At 54.3% G+C, this 19,069-nt stretch overlaps 1 long non-coding RNA gene across 1 annotated transcript; it reads left to right on the forward strand.

Moving 5' to 3' along the window:
* The first annotated feature begins 1,690 nt into the window (after positions 1–1,690).
* On the forward strand, positions 1,691–13,477 carry LOC134738656 (uncharacterized). The gene is made up of 3 exons (XR_010124574.1): positions 1,691–1,765; positions 11,776–11,868; positions 13,314–13,477. It is a non-coding gene; the product is annotated as an uncharacterized LOC134738656 (long non-coding RNA).
* The last annotated feature ends 5,592 nt before the right edge of the window (positions 13,478–19,069 follow it).

Here is a 19,069-nt window from a genome sequence, read left to right on the forward strand (position 1 = left end):
CCTTCTCCGTCCTTCCTGCCGCCCCCTTCTCAGGCGGCGCGGAGGAGGGAAGATGCGGCCCCTAATAATATGTGTTTGGTTTAACCCACCGGGTGTGGGTATTTGCTGCGCTTTCTTGGGTGAGGGTTGGGCCCCTTCCCTTCCACCTTCCTCCACTCCTGTGCATGATAGCCTGGCTGGGGCTGGGGGCGTCCTGCGCTGGCCAGAAGTCGGGGTCACCAGGGACTCTCCGCCCTCGCTCCCGAAGAGGGGAGTTGCGCGGCCGGCAAGGAGGATCGATCCGTTCCTGAGTTCCCAGGGAAGCGAGGCCGCGGCTGTTGTCAGGTCGCGAGGAAGATTTATGAGGCGCGGGCCGAGCATGGCCGGGCCCGGCGGAGGCCGCCCGCGCACCCAGGCTAATCTTTGATTTCCATCTAATTATTTTTTTTTCCTGCCATCTCCAAGTCGGCGTCCGGAAAGGCGAACAAAGGGAGGAAGATGGGGGATGGGGGCGCCAAGCGGTGGCGAGGGCTCGGTCCGGCAACCTTCCTCCTCAGTGGGGGCCCCTGGGCGCCCCAGGCTGGCGCTCAGTGCGGGGCCCAGGAGGGCGCAGTTTGAAAGGTCACCGGGCTGGGCTGTCGGAGACCCGCTCTGCGGGGTGGCCCTTCCAGCCGCTAGGCCCACGGCTAGACTTCTAGGGAGGGGTCCCTGCAAATGCCCTTGGGCGAAGAGAGGACGGAAAGAATATTCTCCCTTAAATTGCAGTTAAGGTGTGCGGGGCGGGGGTGCTGGGAGGTGCTGCGGCAGGCCCAGTTCGCTCAACCGGAGGCAGCAGCTCAACCCTGGGCCGATAAGGCCGAGGGAAACGGGATTTCTTTGCTTCCCGCACGGAAAAGATCCGTCCAAGCGGGTAAGAGGGAAGCGAAGCTTGCATTTTTTATGTCGGAAAAAAAATTCAAAATGGAAAATCATTTTATTGGTCACCACCCATAAGTAAACTAAAAACAGGGATAATTAGAGTGTGGGGATTTGGAGGGACCATAAATCTGCGGCGCCTTTTCCACTGGAATCGGGAGCCTTTATGGCTTGTTGAGTTTTATTTTGAGAGAAATGAGATCCCCGGCTTTGGTGCAGGCGGGTGTGCGCTCCGAGCGTCTTTTGGCGGGGGTGGGGGGGGGGGGTGGGGGGGGCAGGAGGGGCGAGGAGACTCGCGCAGCCAGGGAGCCGCGAACCCCGAGTCTCGGTCCTCGAAGGCGGCAGGAGAAACCACGCGCTGTACCCCGACCTCTCTCGACCCCAACCGCGACTTGGGACGAGCTGGGGGAGGTTCCCCCGGGCTCCGGACGCCCGCGCCGAAAACCGGGCCATGGGTACCAAACCCGACTCTAAGCGGGCATTCACTTTGTCCCCACCCTAACTCTGATGAGCTATTTGGGAGTGCGCGGGGACTGGGAAGTGAGGGATTTTTATAACGTTCTTCTTTCGACTCCGGCTTCCGAGCCCACCGCCCATCTTGCCTCCTTCGCCTCCGCCCTTTGTTCTAAACTGGGGAGGGGGGAGGGGGGAGAGAAAAGGACACAAAATCACCCCCGCCCCGTCAAATCCTTAAATTTCCAATCTTCGGCAAAATGGCCAGGAATCCATTTCACTCCATAGGGGTTCTATCCCCCACCGAGTGGAGGCTAGCTTTCCAATCTCCCACACAAGCAGGATCCTTTTCCACTTCTGAAAGTCTTCAAACCCAGTCACCCCAAATGCAACCATCGTGTGAAACCCCGTTAATCAGGTAAGAAAGTAGGGAGAGCTCTGACTCAGCTGCCTCTAATTTTGGGAGGAGAAAGAGAAAGTGAGTTTCTCTTTCATCAAGTACCCCAAAATTACAGCGCTCCTTCCCTTCAGCCCGCTCCAACCGCAGCCTTGCCTTTGTTGTAAGACCCCTGTCCTTTCTAGGAAGGGGGGCGGGGAGGACAGGCTCACATTCCGAAAAGTTCTGTCCCCAAAACTGTTGGAAGATTCTTTTGTTTGACGTGCACATGGGGGAGGGGAAGGAGCCCGCTCAGGCTACCTGGCCTCCTCGGACCCCCCAGAATACCCGCAAAGCCCATGGGCGTCTCCTAACCGTGTAAGTCCGGGGCTCCGGGGGCTAGGAGGGGCTGCTCCAAGACAAGGGGAGCTGCCCGCCAGATTGAGGCCAATATCGGGTTTTCCCAACCCAAGCTTCCTCCGAAAACAAGCCCCTCAAAACTGAGCATCGCTACTCGAAAAAATCCGGATTTTCCAGGAGGACGGGGTGGGGAGGGCTGCGGCGAACAAAGCCCGGTAGTCCCAGCTCTGAGGCCGAGGCAGGGCGCACCTCCTCCCGGGCGAATTCAATCGGAGCTGCAGAAGAGACAAGCATTTCCAAACTGGCACCCGCTCCGAGCCCACAGTGAGGGTGGAGAAGGGTCCCTGGTGGAAGCTGTAGGAACACCTTGGGCCGGGGTCTACCCCGCGTTCGGCGGCCCCCCGAATCCCGCAGAAAGACACGTTTGCAGCGAAAGGCTCTTACACACCAGCCGGGATTTTATTCGTTCCCTACCGAGAGTGCGCTCTGGGAGCGCGGGAAACAAGGAAAACGCACGTACCTGGCGGCGCTCCGAGGGCGGCCTCGCGGGCCCTCCGCTGGCGAAGGCCCCCAGAAGCCACTCCCCGCCCGGCTGCTCGCCCCACGGCCAGTCCCTCCCTCCCCGGCGACGCACCCCGCCGAGCCAGCTCACAGGAAGCGTCAGGAGCCGGAGACCCGGCTCGCCTTTCCGGCCGCTGCGTCCGTCTTCAACCGCTAGGGCCCGCGTCCTCTCCCCGGCCACGGCCCGCCAGAGGGACCCCGCGGCGGGTCCTGGCTCGGGTGCGTCCTTCTGGGTCCGAGTTCCCGCATTCCCAGGTTCCCGGCCGAGCTGCGGAGACGGACGCGGAGCCCTCGGGGAAGACGAGGCGGCGGCGGCCGCCGTCCGGGCAGGAGCCCTGGGGCGGGAGGGGTGCAGGGCGGAGAAGGCGGGCGGAGGAGCGGGCGGGATCCCAGCGCCCCGCGCCCCGCGCCCCGCGGCCGCCGCCCTCCGGGGCGCGCAGCCCCACCCACGTGGAACTGCCCCGCCCCCGCGAGGGAAGGCGCCCAAGCCCCGCCGCATACCCGCGCCTCCCGGTCCCGGGCCCGAAACACCGCGCCCCTCCCCCAGCGCCGCGCTCCCCGCCTCCCCAGCGCGCAGCTACCGCCGGACCCGCGCGCCCGCCCGACCCGCCCCCAACCCCGCCCAATCACCGCCCGCCGCGGCTGCTCCCTTTGTCTGAGCCACCGGCGCAGGCCAATGGGATCACACGGAGGCGCGGGCGGCTTGGCCAATGGGAGGCCCAGGGGGCGTGGCTGGCGGGAGGGGCTGCGGGCGGCCGGGGTCTATGCGCTGAGACCCGAGACTGCGGCGCCGGCGGGTGCGCCCAGGTCGCCCAGCTGTAGCTGGCAGGATCCCGCCGCCGAGTTGTGGGTTTTTGACTCTCCCTCCGCTGTCGGGAGAAGCGCCTGAGTCGGGAGGGAGGTGGGAGGAGGTGACCCAGCGTCGGGGGTGCGGGTAGCGGGACGGCGGCTTGGATGGACACGGTCAGCCCCGGGCAGGAGAGGGTTCGGCTCAGAGCAGCCTGGGTTCAGTTCAGAGCCCTGCTGTGCACGTTTCCGTGAGGATCTACAGAGAGACGTGCAGGCGACGCAGGACCCGGGAAGGAAGGAGGGTGCTTAGGCTCGGACGAGCGATAACGCTGTGTTCTGTGACTCCGTACAAAGGGATCCTGGAGTCCAGGGAAAGCGTCCTAGGCCCCGAGCCCGGGCAGGGTTCGTGGGATTGGCGTCTGCTTCCCCAGGCTTACCCCGAATGGAGGAGTGACCCCTGTCCCCTGAGCTGGGTCGCATTGAGGGGAAATGCCAGGACACCCGCACCAGGGCCCAGGGACTGAGATCTGGAGCAGAGCACAGCCAGGCGGCTTGGCCTGTGCCCCGCGCCCTCCCCAGAGGGGGTCTTCTTCCAGGCTGGAGCGCACATCTCCCCTGGAGCGGGGGGTGAGGGAAGGGCCTCCTGTGCCCTCAGTCAGGCCCAGTACGGCAGCAAAGGTGGAGAATGCCTGGACCTTATCTTGTTACCCCCGATTGCCTTCACCACGGCAGGGGAAAAAGTGACAAAACTGCCTTTGGGATGCCAAAGAGCTGGTGAGTGTCGCCTTCTCTGTAACAGAAACATGTAAAGCGGGTTGTCTGTTTCTAGGTGGAGGACTTTGGTCCGCTGTGTCCTGCATCTTCTTTAAAAGTAACAGACACAGTCTTAATTCACTGAGGAGGCACACATGGGTGTCAGCAGTCCCAGGCCTCAGGGAATGTGCTTTTCCCATTTTCCTAAGTGTCCAAACCTTGTCAAAGTGAAATCACAAACTAGAATAAAAACAGAGGCAAAGCAGCCCCTGGCCGTGAGATTTCAAAGAGCCTCTCCCTGCAGGGTCCAGTCCATCCCTGCAGGGTAAGTGGAACCCTGGGCATAAATAAGGCACAGCGTGGCAGAGGAGCCAGCACCAGGGAACACAGTCTTGTCACAAACATCCCAGGATCTGCTGGAGTCCTGCCGGGCCAGCCTGGGCCTTCTCAGTCCTCATGTCCCTGGCACCGTTGTCACCAAAGCCACCATCCAACTCAACTGCTGTTGCCAGAGCCACTAGACAGCAACTTTTAAGGCTCCACCCTGGGGTTCCCCACTCCAGGGGTCACCAGAATTCTGAGGCAGGCACTCTGCTGTGCCCCTGAGGCCCACAGCAGCCCCGGGGTCTGGGGGACTCAGGGAGGACCTCCTAGCATCCTGACCTCCTCCAGCCCTGGTTGCAGCCCACAGACCCAGATCGATATTGCCTTAATGGTGTGGCTCCCAGGGATTAAGCAGCCAAGGCCAGAGACCTGAATGGGTTTAGAGGCTGAGAAGGGATTTAATCAAGGTAGCCCTCCATACAGTTCCTCCTGACACCCTCCTCTCCTGTTTCCAGTCCCTGGAGATGACAAAAAAATAAAAAAAATAAAAAAACTGAGGCCAGGCGCAATGGCTCACGCCTGTAATCCCAGCACAGCACTTTGGGAGTCTGAGGCAGGCAGATCACCTGAGGTCAGGAGTTCAAGACCAGCCTGACCAACACGGAGAAACCCCCTCTCTACTAAAAATACAAAATTAGCCAGCCTTGGTGGCGAATGCCTGTAGTCCCAACTATTCAGGAGGCTGAAGCAGGAGAATCGCTGGAACCCAGGAGGTGGAGGCTGTGGTGAGTCGAGATCGCACCATTGCACTCCAGCCTGGGCAACAACGAGAGTGAAACTCCATCTCCAAAAAAACAAAAACTGTAAGTCCATTATAACCAGGAGGGACAAGAAGGGTGCCCTCCGTGGCCCAGAAATCTGGAGGAGTCCTGGGGAGATGGGGGTGGGGACATTGCTCTGGCTGGAGGGAAGAAACGATAGCCTTGGTGCCCAGAAGTGAAACCTGCTGGCAGGTGACGGCAGCTCCCAGGGGAGCCGAGGGGCCCTGGGACAGCAGTAGGGGGATGGCTGGGGGTGTCTGTGGGAGGGCAGCCTCACCCTTGGCTGAGTACACTCAGCACAGGCGGTGGACAGAGAAGAGATCCCATTGTGGAATAACACCTGGAGGGAGCGGGGAGTCGTGGGCCCCGAGCCGTCAGCCACAGTTGAGGTGTCTGACCACGTGCTGATAGACAAGCAGGGATCCCACACAAAGCTGGGATCACCAACCCCAAGGACGCACCACAAACCGAAGAATTAACACGAGCGAACTAACTAGCGCAAAGCCGGCGCTGTCCAGCGAGATTGGGTGCCCCTCCTCCTTGGCCTGGGCGAGACTGAATCTGCCAGGTTCCCTGGCAAGGGGTGTGGCCGGGTGGCCCCCTGCAGTGGAGGTGACAGCAGTGACGTGTGCCTCTCCTGTGACTGGCCCAAAAGGCTCTCCATTCACTTTTCCTTTCCCAGGGCCTGGCAACAACCAGGGTGATACAGGAAGCTTTGCTTGAGGACAGCAGAGTCACCCTCAGCCTGGGGCCCTGAGTGACTGCAAGAATCAAGGCCATTGTCAAACTGAAACCCTGCCATGGTTGTCAAGGGAGAAATCCACTTCTCTTTTGTTTAGGCATTTACACCAGCATCTATGCCTTAGAGCAGTTTAACTTACAATTCAATTAGCAATTTAATCATCGGTTTTCCACTCCCCCGTAGCAGAATTTTACATCCGTCTTCTTGCTGTAGCCTCTGGGTGGTGGGTGGGCTCTCCTCCCTTGACTTTGGGCTTGGCCAGTGACATGCTCTGGCCAGTGGGAAGGTAGTAGATTTGAAATGGGCAAAGGCTTGGAATGTGCCAGCAAGGGCAGCCTGGTCTTCCTGCTTGCCAGGGACCCACTACAAGCAGGCCGTGCCCCAGAGAAGAATGGAGAATGCAGATAACTGACGGGGGCTCCAAGAAGGAGCGAGAAACCTGGGCGGACCTCAGCCCAGCCCACATCCCAGAACCCGGAGGCCAGGGGCTCGGCCAGGTGGAGGTCGGCCCTAGCCCTGTGAGCGTGCCCGCCAAGCTTTAAGGTCGTCGTTATGCAGCATTGTTGTGGCAAAAGCCAACTGATAGGCCTGCCCTGACGTTTGGGGATACAGGGAAACGGATGTGGTGAATTGGAGATGATGCCACACGTCCCCTGGTGTGCCGAGGCAAAGGCTTAGGAACGCTGGGAAAAGGGAGGAAAGAGCCAGAAGGTTAGCGCGAGGCACCCATTCCCTGTAGCTTGACCACTGTTTCCAGAAAGTGAGGGCCGGTTTGCAATTAGAGTTACCCCAGAAAGTTGGGACTCCCAGGTTGAAAGAGCCACTGTTTATGCCTCAAACAGTAGGAGAAAAGATGGTGGCTGTTCAAGGCCTGTCACTCAGGCAGCTCAGTCCAACAAAAGTGTGCCGGCCTGCGGCAAAGATCAGATGAAGGCTCGGTTTGCGGGGGAGCGGAGCAGATGGCTTAATGAATCATCTGTCAGTTGGACCCGGAAGACACTCATCGGGACCCACGGAAAGGCTCTGCCCATCCTAGAGAGGCAGGCTTTGGGCTGGGTCTTCTCCCTGGAGATGATGGTGACTTTTTCTAACACAAGGTGTGGAAGGAAGGGTGGGTCTCACAGATGTCTGGAGGCCAAGGGCTGGCTGGCCGCCGTCGGGCTGTCCAATAGAGACCGTTACCCCTTCTCACGGGGCCCCTGGCTGGTCTGCATTCCCAGGCTCCCTTGCAGTAGGTGTGGCTGGGTAACTGGTGGTGTCCAACAGAATCTGGCAGAAGCAGTGTGCACCAGTTTCAGGAGCAGGTCACCCTTCCAGGAGGCTTTTAGGGTTCCCCCTTCTGATGGCTGAAATGGGGACATCAGAGAGATTGTGGAAGACAAATGTGCAAGATGACAGGGCAGCCTTCAGCCTGGGGCCCAACCAGGCCCCACCCTGCAGGGGCACTTGCTCGGGCAGGTCAGGGATAAATAAGCTGCTGGCTGGCATGGGCAGCTACGTTTGGGGTCTGTTTGCTACAGTTGTGTAACTTACACTGAGCAAGAGTTCCAGAACACAGTGTTCAAAAACACCAGTAATAGCTTCAGAGAGAAAAGAGATTTTGTTCTTTAAAAAAAGAATCTGGGGAAGTGAACTCAGATTTTTGCTTCTTTCCTCATAATTTTAGGTATTATTCAAAAATTTACAGAAGATTCAGAAATAATAACCAGGAAAACCGCCTTCATGTGAACAAATAAAAATAAGCTTTGGGGCAGGACACAGTGGCTCGCGCCTGTAATCCCAGCACTTTGGGAGTCCAAGGCGGGTGGATTGCTTGAGGTCAGGCATTTGAGACCAGCTTGACCAACATGGTGAAACCCTGTCCCTACTAAAAATACAAAAATGAGCTGGGCGTGGTGGCGGGTGCCTGTAATCCCAGCTACTCAGGAGGCTGAGGCAGGAGAATCACTTGAATCCGGGAGGCAGAGGTTGCAGTGAGCCAAGATTGCATCATTGCACTCCAGCCTGGACAACAAAGTAAGACTCTGTCTCAAAAATTATAAAAAATAAATAGAGGCCGGGCGTGGTGGCTCACACTTGTAATCCTGTGTCCGGAATTGGTGGGTTCTTGGTCTCACTGACTTCAAGAATGAAGTTGCGGACCCTCAAGGTGAGTGTTACAGTTCTTAAAGGAGGCGTGTCCGGAGTTTGTTCCTTCTGATATTCAGATGTGTTCGGAGTTTCTTCCTTCTGGTGGGTTCGTGGTCTGGCTGGCTCAGGAGTGAAGCTGCAGACCTTGGCGGTGAGTGCTACAGCTCTTAAGGCAGCGCGTCTGGAGTTGTTTGTTCCTCCCAGTTGGCTCGTGGGCTGCTGGCTTCAGGAGTGAAGCTGCAGACCTTCGCAGTGAGTGTTACAGCACATAAAGGTAGTGTGGACCCAAAGAGTGAGCAGTAGCAAAATTTATTGCAAAGAGCAAAAGAACAAAGCTTCCACAATGTGTAAGGGGACCCAAACAAGTTGCCACTGCTTGCTCCAGGAGCCTGCTTTTATTCTGTTACCTGGCCCCACCCACATCCTGCTGATTGGTAGAGCCGAGTGGTCTGTTTTGACATGGTGCTGATTGGTGCGTTTACAATCCCTGAGCTAGACACAAAGGTTCTCCAAGTCCCCACCAGATTAGCTAGATACAGAGTGTGGAAACAAAGGTTCTCCAAGTCCCCACCAGATTAGCTAGATACAGAGTGTGGACACAAAGGTTCTCCAAGTCCGCACCAGAGTGCTAGACACAGAGTGTCGATTGGTGCATTCACAAACCCTGAGCTAGACACTGGGTGCTGATTGGTGTGTTTACAAAACTTGGGCTAGATACAGAGTGCCGATTGGTGTATTTACAATCCCTTAGCTAGACATAAAGATTCTCCAAGTTCCCACTAGACTCAGGAGCCCAGCTGGCTTCACCCAGTGGATCTCGCACTGGGACTGCAGGTGGAGCTGCCTACCAATCCCGCGCCGTTCGCCCGCACTCCTCAGCCCTTGGGTGGTCGATGGGACTGGGCGCCGTGGAGCAGGGGGCGGCGCTCGTCGGGGAGGCTCAGGCTGCACAGGAGCCCAGGGAGGCGGGGGGCGGGGGGAGGCTCAGGCATGGCGGGCTGCAGGTCCCGAGCCCTGCCCCGCGGGAAGGCAGCTAAGGCCTGGCGAGAAATCCAGCGCAGCGCTGGTGGGCGGCACTGCTGGGGGACCCAGCACACCCTCCGCAGCCGCTGGCCCAGGTGCTAAGCCCCTCATTGCCCGGGGCTGGCAGGGCCGGCCGGCCGCCCCGAGTGCGGGCCCGCCGAGCCCACACCCACCCGGAACTCATGCTGGCCCGCGAGCACCGCGCACAGCCCAGGTTCCCGCCCGCGCCTCTCCCTCCACACCTCCCCACAAGCAGAGGGAGCCGGCTCCGGCCTCGGCCAGCCCAGGAAGGGGCTCCCACAGTGCAGCGGCGGGCTGAAGGGCTCCTCAAGTGCCACCAAAGTGGGAGCCCAGGCAGAGGAGGCACCGAGAGCGAACGAGGACTGCCAGCACGCTGTCACCTCTCAATCCCAGCACTTTGGGAGGCCGAGGCAGGTGGATCACGAGGTCAGGAGATCGAGACCATCCTGGCTAACACGGTGAAACCCCGTCTCCACTAAAATATAAAAAATTAGCTGGGCGTGGTGGCGGGCGCCTGTAGTCCCAGCTACTCGGGAGGCTGAGGTAGGAGAATGGTGTGAACCCGGGAGGCGGAGCTTGCAGTGAGGCGAGATTGCGCCACTGCACTCCAGCCTGGGCGACAGAGCGGGACTCCGTCTCAAAATAAATAAATAAATAAATAAATGGAAATAAGCTTAGGAAGATACTTTCCAAAACTCCACTAGATATCTTGGGAAATTAAAACTTGGGGCATTGAAACAGGAAATCCTCAAATCGATGGGTCTCAGCTGAGCCCGAGTGAGTGGGCTGGGAGGCCCAGCTGGGGAATTCAGTGGAACACAGGTCACAGGGCAGAAAGGTTATAATGTGTGAAGGAAAAGTTCAGAAATATGGAAAACAGGCCCAGAGTTTTTTCCACCACTTAAATGGAATTCCAGGGGAAGAGGGAACGGGAGGGAGAGAATGTTAAAGGAAGCGAAGAAAGAAAACTGCCCAGGGCCAAAAAGACACTTGAAAACATTTCAGGACAGAGAAAAAAGAGAAAAGCGTCCAGTGGGGAAAAAAACCTGTGAGTTTAAAAAATAAAAAATAAAAAGACAAGAAGAAGAAGGGGAGAAGGAGGAGGAAGAGGAAGAAAAAGAAGAGGTGGAGGAGGAGGAAGAAGGAAGAAAGAAGAAAGGAGGAGGGGAAGGAGAGAGGAAAAAGCCTGTATCTGACATCATGCATTGGCAACCTGGGATTCAGACACTGCGAAGGGGGCACCTTCACGGTTCGGAGGGAAGATTTGGAGGCTCTAATTCGATGTCAGGCCCAACGGCCATTCCGTGGGGAGGAAGAACAAACACTGTTTTTGGTCATGCCAAGTGCTCAGAGAGTTTCTTTCCAACAAGTACTATCTGAAATCATTACTAGATGAGGTACCCTAGCAAAATAAAACACAACTCCAAGAGGGAGACGAGGGATACATGGGCCGGCGAGGGGCTTCATGTTGGAAACGCTCACAACTGTCTGCAAGGAGGCTCTGGATGATCCCAGCATAGGCTATGGGAGAGGAGGAGGAGGGAGGGAAAACCGCACAGCGGCCGCATCTTTTCAGAAGGAATCATGTACGACCGAGGAACTCTGGACGCGGGTAGGAAGAGGCAAGTAAAGTGCACATGTTAAACATTTAAAGTAACCGGCTGGGCGCGGTGGCTCACGCCTGTAATCCCAGCACTTTGGGAACCCGAGGTGGGCGGATCACTTGAGGTCAGGAGTTGGAGACCAGCCTTGCCAAGATGGTGAAATCTCGTCTCTACTAAAAATACAAAAATTAGCTGGGCGTGGTGTCGGACGCCTGTAATCCCAGCTACTCGGGAGGCTGAGGCAAGAGAATCATCTGAACTGAGGAGGCGGAGGTTGCAGTGAACCAAGATTGTGCCACTGAACTCCGGCCTGGACAAGAGTGAAACTCCATCTCAAGAAAAAAAAATAAAATAAAATAAATAAAAAATAAAAAAATTTAACGTCACCACTAGATGAATAGAAATATGTAAAACTTCCAAACCATTAGAGGAAAAAAGTTGAACAGGCCAGGCATGGTGGCTCATGCCTGTAATCCCAGCACTTGGGGAGGCCTAGGTGGGCGGATCACCTGAGTTAGAGACCAGCCTGACCAACATGGTGAAACCCTGTCTCTACTAAAAATAAAAAAATTAGCCAGGTGTGGTGGCGCACCTGTAGTCCTAGCTACTCAGGAGGCTGAGGCAGAAGTATCACTTGAACCCAGGAGGCGGAGGTTTCAGTGAGCAGAGATCGCACCTCTGCACTGCAGCCTGGGTGACAGAGCGAGACTCCGTCTCAAAAAAAAAAAAATTGGGGCTTGTTTGGTTTTGTGGAGTTTTTTGAGACAGGGAGTACAGCAGGAGGGTCACTGTAGTACAGCACAGGAGTCATTGCAGCCTCCACCTCCCAGGGTCAAGCAATCCTCCCACCTCAGCCTCCCAAGCAGCTGGGACCAGAGGGTTTGAGCCACTACACCCAGCTAATTTTTCATGTTTGCTTTGTAGAGATGAGGTCTTGCTACGTTTTCCAGGCTCGTCTGAAACTCCTGGCCTCAAGTGATCCTCTCTCCTTGACCTCCCAAAGTGCTGGGATTACAGGTATGAGCCACCTCACCCTGTTCCACTTTTTTTTTTTTTTAATCAGCCCCAACTCGTTATTTATTTTCACTGATCTCTAACCAAAACTTGACATTTCCTTCAGTGATGAATGTATGACATAACTAAAATAACTAAAATGACTCAAATCATGCTGCGATTGTTGCAGATATCTGTTTTTGGAAATGGAGTCTTGCCCTGTCGCCTAGGCTGGAGTGCAGTGCCGCCATCTCGGCTCACTGCAACCTCTGCCTCCTGGGTTCAAGCGATTCTCCTGCCTCAGCCTCCCAAGGAGCTGGGACTATAGGCGCATGCCACCACGTCTGGCTTATTTTTGTATTTTTAGTAGAGACGGGATTTCACCATGTTGGCCAGGATGGTCTTGATCTCCTGACCTCATGGTCAGCCCACCTCAGCCTCCCAAAGTGCTGGGGTTACAGATGTGAGCCACCACACCCAGCCAGCCAGGTTGGTCTTAAACTCCTGATCTCAAGTAATCCACCTGCCTCGGCCTCCAAAGTGCTGGGATTATAGGTGTCAGCCAGTGCACCTGGCCACAGATATCTTAAAATACTGTTTCTGTTCATCACAAACACACGTATTGCATGTACCAGAACTTTTGTGATGCATTAATAAGTATAATTAATATGCATTAATGTGTACAAGTATAAAAAATATATGCAGGGGTTAGGGCGTGGTGGCTCATGCTGTAATCCCAGTGCTTTGGGAGGCTGAGGAAATAGGATTGCTTGAGTCCAGGAATTCAAGACCAGCGTGGGTAACATGGGGAGCCCCTGTGTCTCTACAAAAAATTTAAAAATTAGCTAGGCATGGTGGTGCGTGCCTGTAGTCCCAGATACTTAGGAGGCTGAGGCAGGAGGATTGCTTGAGGCCAGGAGTTCCAGGCTGCAGTGAGCCGTGATTGTGCCGCTGCACTCCAGCCTGGGCAACAGAGCAAGACCGTGTCTCAAAAAAGAAATTAAGAAAGAAAGCAAGACAAGAAAAAAATATATATATATATGCAAACTCATATACATTTATTATTGTATTTCAGTGTAATTGGTTCTCTTTATAATCCTATATACTTTATTTTAAAAACCTTTTCAGAAGGGGTCCATAGACTTCATCAGTGTCAAGTGGGGCCCGGGTCAATCATGGTGACCATGGTCACAGCCGGGTTGGGTGGATGTGGGGCAAGAGTTGCACGCTGGACACAAGGGCCGTGTGCCCCAGGGCTGCTGGTGGAGATGCTCTCCCCTTCCTCTGCATCCCCCGGGTGTAAGTGGGACGCCTGCCCCTGCTGCAGTGCCTGCCAGCTGACTTGCTCCTGTCCTGAGCCAGAGCCAAGAGGGGGAAGGACTCAGGACCAGGAGGTGCTGGGGCCTCTGAGTGCTGCCCCTGCACCTGCCCACCTCAGTCTTGTGAAACGTTCTGCTTCTTGATCATAGAGGCCCGTTTGAGGCAGAGGCTCTGTGACCCGCACACACCTCCCAGAAGAAGATACTGCAGAAACACTGAAACTGGAAAGAGGGAAAAAGTCACCCCACACAAAGGTTCTGTTTTCTGACCCGGGTGTAGGCTGCATGGGTGTGTTCATTATGTGAGCATTCATAGGACAGTATATTGAAAATAAGTGTGCTTTGATATACGTTTATTATCCTTCAATAAATACAGACAAATGCTAGCAAAAAAAGAGCAGCTATCGTAATATTAATAAAAGACCCAAAGAAATAAAGACCAAAAACATGGGATGGGTAGAAACCCATATGATTTCCACTCCAACCCTCACAGAGATACGCCAGCTGGATCAGCTGCTTCTGTAACCGTCCAGCTGCAAATGACAGAAAACTTCCCAGCGCACGGGTTTGTCTCATGCAGTGCAATGGAAGGGGGTAGAAGTCCAAGGTGAATGCAGCCACCTGTGACATCACCTCAGATAAGGGTTCTGTCTCTTGGTGGCTTTTGGCTTCTGTCCTTGTGGTTGCAGGATGGTTGCCGCCCCCCTAGTTATGATATCCTGTTCCAGAAGAAGAAGGAAGAGCTGAGGCAACAGGCCATCCCCACAAAGCTTCTCTCTTTCTGCCTGCATCTTCTTGGCCAGAACCAGGTTATGTGAACCCCCCTATCTGTGACGGAGACCAGGAATCTGGGCATTTCCCTTGAGTAGAGAAGAGGAAGGCAAAGAGAGGAGTGGGAGTAGGTGACGAGCCTCTTTCTACAGAGTTGGCCACACCAATTGTGAACTACTGTGGACCAACCAACATATCTTCAAAACAGAGAGAGCAAAAAATTATAGAAGGACACATATTAATAAATCCACATTTGGTCTCAGAAATTGAGACACCAAGTGGACCCAAAGCAATTAGGGATATAATAGATTTGAAAAGCACAAACAGGCCAGGTGCCGTGGCTCACGCCTGTAATTCCAGCACTTTGGGAGGCCAAGGCAGGCAGATTACGAGGTCAGGAGATGGACACCATCCTGGCTAACATGGTGAAATCCCGTCTCTACTAAAAAATACAAAAAAAATTAGCTGGGTGTGGTGGCAGGCGCCTATAGTCCCAGCTACTCGGGAAGCTGAGGCAGGAGAATGGCGTGAACCCGGGAGGCGGAGCTTGCAGTGAGCTGAGATTATGCCACTGCACTCCAGCCTGGGCTACAGAGCAAGACTCCGTCTCAAAAAAATAAAAATTAAAGAAAAGCACAAATAACAAACTTGATCCAACGGATCTATATAATGGAACTTTATAATCAATGAACAGAGACTATATTGTTTTCACACATAAATTAGTCCCCAGAATTGATCATTTATTGAACCACAAAAGAATCTCAGGCCGGGCATGGTGGATCACGCCTATAATCCCAGCACTTTGGGAGGCCGAGGCTGGTGGATCACCTGAGGTCAGGAGTTCGAGACCAGCCTGACCAACGTGGAGAAACCCCATCTCTACTGAGAAAAAAATACAAAATCAGCCAGGCTTGGTGGCGCATGCCTGTAATCCTAGCTACTCGGGAGGCTGAAGCAGGAGAATCGCTTGAATCCAGGAGGCGGAGGTTGCGGTGAGCCGAGATCGCGCCATTGCCCTCCAGCCTGGGCAACAAGAGCAAAACTGTGTCTCAAAAAAAAAAAAAAAAGAAAAGAAAAAAAAAAGAGAAATCTCAATAGGTTACAAGCAGAAACCATACAGTTCACATTCTTTGACTATAATGAGATCGCTTAGAAATTAAGAGTAAGAGCCAGGTGCAGTGGTTTACGCCTGCAATCCCTACCAACACTTAGGGAGGGCGGGAGGACTGCTTGAGGCCAGGAGTTCAAGACCAGCCTGGTCGGCCGGGCGCGGTGGCTCACACCTGTAATCCCAGCACTTTGGGAGGTAGAGGTGGCTGGATCACAAGGTCAGGAGATCGAGACCATCTTGGCTAACATGGTGAAACCCCGTCTCTACTAAAAAACCGAAAAATTAGCCCAGTGCAGTGGCGGGCACCTGTAGTCCCAGCTACTTGGCAGGCTGAGGACAGAGAATCACTTGAACCCGGGAGGCGGAGCTTGCAGTGAGCCAAGATTGCGCCACTGCACTCCAGCCTGGGCGACAGAGCGAGATTCCATCTCAAAAAAAAAAAAAATTCTTTGAGACCATGTGGGCCTGGTGGTGTTTTGTTTTGTTTTTTTGACGCATGCACCACCATGCCCAGCTAATTGTTTGTATTTTTATTTTTTTTTTATTTTTTTTGAGACAGAGTCTCGCTCTGTCACCCAGGCTGGAGTGCAGTGGTGCCATCTTGGCCCACTGCCAGCTCCGCCTCCAGGGTTCACGCCATTCTCCTGCCTCAGTCTCCCAAGTAGCTGGGACTACAGGCGCCCGCCACCGCACCCGGCTAATTTTTTGTATTTTTAGTAGAGACGGGGTTTCACTGTGTTAGCCAGGATGGTCTCGATCTCCTGACCTCGTGATCTGCCTACCTTGGCCTCCCAAAGTGCTGGGATTACAGGCGTGAGCCACCACGCCTGGCCTGTTTGTATTATTATTATTTTTTTTTTAAGACGGAGTTTCGCTCTGTTGCCCAGGCTGGAGTGCAATGGCGTGATCTCGGCTCACTGCAACCTCCACCTCCCAGGTTCAAGTGATTCTCCTGCCTCAGCCTCCCAAGTAGCTGGGACTACAGGCGTGCACCACCACGCCCGGCTGATTTTTGTATTTTTAGTAGAGATGGGGTTTCACCATGTTGGCCAGGCTGGTCTCGATCTCCTGACCTCGTGATCTGCCCGCCTCGGCCTCCCAAAGTGCTGGGATTACAGGCGGGAGCCACCACGCCTGGCCAATTTGTATTTTTAGTAGAGACGGGGTTTCACCATGTTGGCCAGGCTGGTCTCGATCTCCTGACCTCGTGATCCACCCGCCTTGGCCTCCCACAGTGCTGGGGTTACAGGTGTGAGCCACTGTGCCGGGCCTGGTGAACATGTTTTGTTGTCAAATTGCTACATGAGGGAAACGTTTTCTGAATTTCTGTTACTCTGCGGCAGAGTCCAAAGCCCCAGGGGCGAGAGTCACGCTGCGGAGACTCCTGTCCACAGGTGGGATTCTCCCTGGGAGAGCGCATGTTAAATTCTGATTCCCAGCCAGGAAATTTGGTTTCTTCACTCGGGGAGGGGGCCCAGGAAGCTGGCAGAATAGGCTCCCTTAGTGATTCTGGTGCAGGTTCCTGGGGAACCTTACTCAGATGCATCAGTGTAACTTTCTCCTGGTTTTCCCAGTGTGTGAGAGGTCAAGGCGGTGCGGGCTAAAGGGCAGCAGGGGCGTGGTGGAGGCAGTGGTGGACAGAGAGCCACTGCTCCACTCTCTGCTCCACTCAGGGCCACTTGCTCGCCTGCTGTGCACTTGAGGTCCCTTCCTGGAGGTCGTCACACCAAGCCTTGGTCAGCGAGGGGTGAACAAGTGATTGGAAACTGGATCCCAGGTTCTTGCTGGGTGTGGGGTGCTGATGAACTTGGTCTGAACAGGGGTCCCAGGAAATTAAAAGACGGCCTCATGCAGTTGTGGGCGGGGGGGGGTTGTGAGGCATGGGGAATGGAAGCTGGGGCTGTGGGGGGCTGTAGCCCCCGGGAACTGGCCTTGCTTCCTGGACTGTCTTTGTGCACCAACCTCATCTGCGTCCCCTCCTAGCCTGGGAGCAGCATGTGACAGCAGGTCCCGCCTGCTGTGTATTCCGGGCTCCAGCTCAGTGCCTGGCTCCCAGCACATTCTCAAATAACAGAAGTGGAATTGCAGTGGGAGGTGGTGGCCTAGTGGAGGTGGAGGGCTTCAGAAGATACGCACCTTCTCTGTAGACCCTGGAGGTCTCCTGAGCCTCAGTCTCAGAATCGACTTGGGAATTTGCCAATAGGCAGAGCCTTGGCCAACAATATGTAGCAATTATGTAAAATCACACAGGCACACGTGCACGTGAATACGCGCGCACACACACAAACACACCAGGATTTTTTTGGTAAGCTTTTTCATTTGGAATAATTGTAGATTCACATGCAGTTATCAGAAATAACACAGTAGGCTGGGCATGGTGGCTCGCGACTGTAATCCCAGCAGTTTGGGAGGCCAAGGCGGGAGGATCACCTGAAGTCGAGAGTTTGAGACCAGCCTGACCAACATGGAGAAACCCCATCTCTACTGAAAATACAAAATTAGCTGGGTGTGGTGGCACGTGCCTCTAATCCCAGCTACTCAGGAGGCTGAGGCAGGAGAATCGCTTGAACCTGGGAGGCGGAGGTTGCGGTGAGCCGAGATTGCACCACTGCACTCCAGCCTGGCAACAAGAGTGAAACTCCGTCTCAAAAAAAAAAAAAAAAAAGAACTAACACAGTGATCCCACATACCCTTTTCCCCATTTCCCCCAATGGTAACATCTTGCAGAACTGTACTACAATGCCCCAGCAAGGATATCGAGGATACTGGCATAGGGATCGCCAAGACACCCAGGCTTTCCATCGCCACAAGGATCTCGGTGTCACCTGTTTACAGCCCACACCCACCAGCCCTCCATCCTCTCCTGATCCCCATGGTGGGATGGGCTGTTTTCTCTTAGCATAATTCTCTGGAAATCCATCCGGGCTGTGGTGTCAAGAGCCCCTTCCTTCCTTCCTTCCTTCTTTCCTCCCTCCCTTCCTTCCTCTCTGTCTCTCTTTCTTTCTCTCTTTCTTTTCTTTCTCTCTTTCTTTTCTTTCTCTCTTTCTTTTCTTTCTCTCTTTCTTTTTGAAACAGAGTCTTGCTCTGTCACCCAGGCTGGAGTGCAGTGGCATGATCTCCGCTCACTGCAACCTCTGTCTCCCGGGTTCAAGTGATTCTCCTGCCTCAGCCTCCCAAGTAGCTGGGACTACAGGCACCCACCACCACACCTGGCTAATTTTTGTAGTTTTAGTAGAGATGGGGTTTTACCATATTGGCCAGGCTGGTCTCGAACTCCTGACCTTAAATGATCCGCCCGCCTCGGCCTCCAAAGTGCTGGGATTACAGGCGTGAGGCACCGTGCCTGGCCAAGAGCTCATTCATTTCTTTGTTGAGTGGTATTCCAGGGTGTGGAGGTACCACAGTGTCTGACCATTCACCCACTGAAAGGCATCTGGGTTCTTTCTGCTTTCAGCTCTTATGAACAGAGCTGCTGTGTACATGGATGTTCAGGATTTTATGTGAACATAAATCTTTGCTCTGGGACAAATGCCTAGGAATGCGATTGCAGGGCTGTTTAGTAGTTACAAGTTTAATTTTTTTTTTTTTTTTTTTTTTTTTTTTTGAGATGAAGTCTCACTCCGTCGCCCAGGCTGGAGTGCAGTGGCACGATCTCCACTCACTACAACCTTCGCCTCCCAAGTTCAAGTGATTCTCCTGTCTCAGCCTCCCGAGTAGCTGGGATTACAGGTGTGCGCCACCATGCCGGGCTAATTTTTGTATTTTTAGTAGAGATGGGGTTTCTCCAACATGTTTAATTTTTAAAGAAACTGCCAAACTATCTTCTGGAGAGGTTGTATCATTTTACATTCCCACCAGTAACACACAAGTAATTCGGTTTCTCCACATCCTTGCCAGCATTTGGTTTCATGACTGTTTTTTACTTTAACCATTCTGATAGGCGTGGGCTGGTATCTCACTGTGTTTTTTAGTTTGCATTTTCCTGACCACTGATGATGTTGAACATCTTTTCATGTGCTTATTT

Source organism: Pongo pygmaeus, chromosome 19 (assembly GCF_028885625.2).
Source record: "Pongo pygmaeus isolate AG05252 chromosome 19, NHGRI_mPonPyg2-v2.0_pri, whole genome shotgun sequence".
Classification (NCBI taxonomy): domain Eukaryota; kingdom Metazoa; phylum Chordata; class Mammalia; order Primates; family Hominidae; genus Pongo; species Pongo pygmaeus.